Source organism: Bos javanicus, chromosome Y, assembly GCF_032452875.1.
Source record: "Bos javanicus breed banteng chromosome Y, ARS-OSU_banteng_1.0, whole genome shotgun sequence".
Classification (NCBI taxonomy): domain Eukaryota; kingdom Metazoa; phylum Chordata; class Mammalia; order Artiodactyla; family Bovidae; genus Bos; species Bos javanicus.
In genome coordinates, this window is record NC_083898.1 from 4,001,207 (window position 1) to 4,003,826 (window position 2,620).

A 2,620-nucleotide genomic window follows, 5' to 3' on the forward strand; every position below is an offset into this window, starting at 1 on the left:
TACATATCTTGAGCTGACCATGGGCCAGTCACTGATTATGTCATGTTATCTTTGGGATCACAGTGATGGTATAATTGTGATCATGATTTTGGATGTGCTAAAATATCTATATTTTCAAGGACAAAATGAATTTCTATAATGAAAACAATCTGCTGTCTCATCTTTTAAGACTCCACCAGTAACTAATAGAATATAATATGTGAATGCACTGAAGTTCATACTGTGTGTTTTCATTTTTCTAACTTTATTTGCATCTCTTTCTTCACCCATACCATCCTAAGTTAGACACCTCTTCATTTCAGCATGAATGATTTCAGAAATCACTTTACATCCATTACCTCTTTTCCCTTGCTTCTCATTTTCTTGCTTACAAATATTATATCAGGTGTCATTTACCTAGGATGCATAAAGAATGTTTTCTTGAACTGAAGAGTTTGGAAAACTGTGCAGTAAAATAGCCAACCATTGAACTAAAGCCTCATTTTACTCTTCTTTGTTTGAAAAGAGAAAATGAAACTATGAAGATGAACATGTAAATTTATTGTTCAAATACAGGAATTGTAGGTATTTGTTGACATCTCCCAACATAAAGTTCAATCTTCCTTAGGCTCCATAATCTGACACGTATTTGATAGGTCAGTTTTAATTAGCATGGTTTTTATATAATGATGATTGTTGATGAGTTGACTTGAAAGAGAGGAGGCAGATGTGTAAGTGATTGTTGGCACTGAGAACCATGAGTTGCCTCTCTCTTGCAGGTTAGGAAAAGGATTGTCATGGCCTGACATATCGCTATGCCTGACTGGAAATTTAGAAGGTTCCACCATCAGTCCAGAATAAGTGCTCTGTAATGGGGATACAATGTGGTTCTGAGAAGGAGATGTAGTTGTAGTAGCAAAGTCCTCAACGTGGCCATTTACTTGAGTGTAGCTGCTATGTGAGTGCCAATAAAAATACTCAACTTTTTAAAAATAGCAGGTTGATCTACTACAATCTGGTCTGTTTGTCTAAGTGATATTGGTGATGGGGAAAGTAAGTCACATGGACTTACAGTGCTTGTAGTAGCAAATATCTGGCTGGTAAGAGGCTTTTGTATGAAAGGCACATGTAAACTTGTGGAGGCTGAAAATGGGCTCTCTCCACTAATTTCTGGGAGAAATTCAGAGTTATGATCATCTTTGTTGACACTTGCTTTAACATGCTTCTTGTTATCTTGCACTAATGAAGATATTGGAGACACATTGTTAATCCCAACTCTTCTTTGCATTTAATAAAAGTTGAGGATGATCTCTTTTGAAATTTGGATTATAGTAGGTCTGTAAATAAAATCAAAGGATTACATTATTTAGTTTCCTGACAAACCAAGGTAAAACTGACAAGCAAAGCTAAGTTATAAAAATGTATTCCTATAATGAAACCAATCAAATAGCATCAAATAAAACACCTCCATTAGTAGTTTAGCAGGTAACATGTTAGAAAGAATATGATCTTCAACTAAAAAATATGTTGTGTATATACAGTAAATACCACTTAAGTAGCTGCAGGACTTGTATCTGGTTTCACATTGCTAGGAAAGTTTTTTAAACATCCAACATTTTAACCTCCAGCTGTTCTCAACTTCAAAAAATAAAACTTTTTAACGATTTGTTAGCTCAAGTTTAAATTCTGTTTTAGCTACATATGTAAACCTGCTTTCTAGGTCACATGATTTCATCTTACATATTGCCAATAAGTGAAAATGTTGGAATACCTTACTCAAAAGAGAGATGTTGTTTTCTTCTTCCAGAAAGACAGGTAGTGAAGCAGATCTTTGAAAAGTTTGTCGCTTTTTACTAAATCCATAAAGGTTAAGCTGTCGAATTAAACTTTTCATAGTCTTGGTTTCAAATATTCTGAAAGGTGCCTTTCTTTCCAAGACTTCTTTCTTAAAGAGTTCTTCATTGATCACTATACATGTGCCTCTCTCATCCCACCAAATAGATTCAAACTGATCACTTTCAGCTATATTCCAAAGTTTTTGTGGAAAGGTGAGTGAAAGAAAATCATTCACCTCATCTGTTTCAGAGACAGAATATTTGTAGAATGGCCTATTTATCACAAGATCCTCAGAAAAAGCCTGTAAAGCATATTCTTCAATCATAGATCTCAAAACCGAGTCCCTAGTAAGTGTATAATCATACAAAGAAGATCTAATGGAGGTTTCTGAACCAGTTGACTCATCCTTAGGAGGCCCATCTTGAATTTCTGAAGGAATATGTGCCATCTCAGAGAAATCTTTCTTCACTCACACTTATGGATAGATCAACTAAACAGAAAATTAACAAGGAAACACAAACTTTAAATGATGCAATAGACCAGTTACACCTATTGATATCTATAGGACATTTCATCCCAAAACAATGAATTTCACCTTTTTCTCAAGCATACATGGAACCTTCTCCAGGATAGATCACATCCTGGCCATAAATCTAACCTTGGTAAATTCAAAAAAATTGAAATCAATCCAAGCATCTTTTCTGACCACAATGCAGTAAGATTAGGTCTAAATTACAGGAGAAATACAATTAAAAATTCCAACATATGGAGGCTGAACAACACGCTGCTGAATAACCAACAAATC

General features: G+C 34.7%; 1 pseudogene; it reads right to left on the reverse strand.

Annotated features, from left to right (window-relative positions):
• Window positions 1-523: 523 nt before the first annotated feature.
• LOC133243834 (heat shock transcription factor, Y-linked-like) lies at window positions 524-2,263 on the reverse strand (annotated as a pseudogene).
• Window positions 2,264-2,620: the final 357 nt, after the last annotated feature.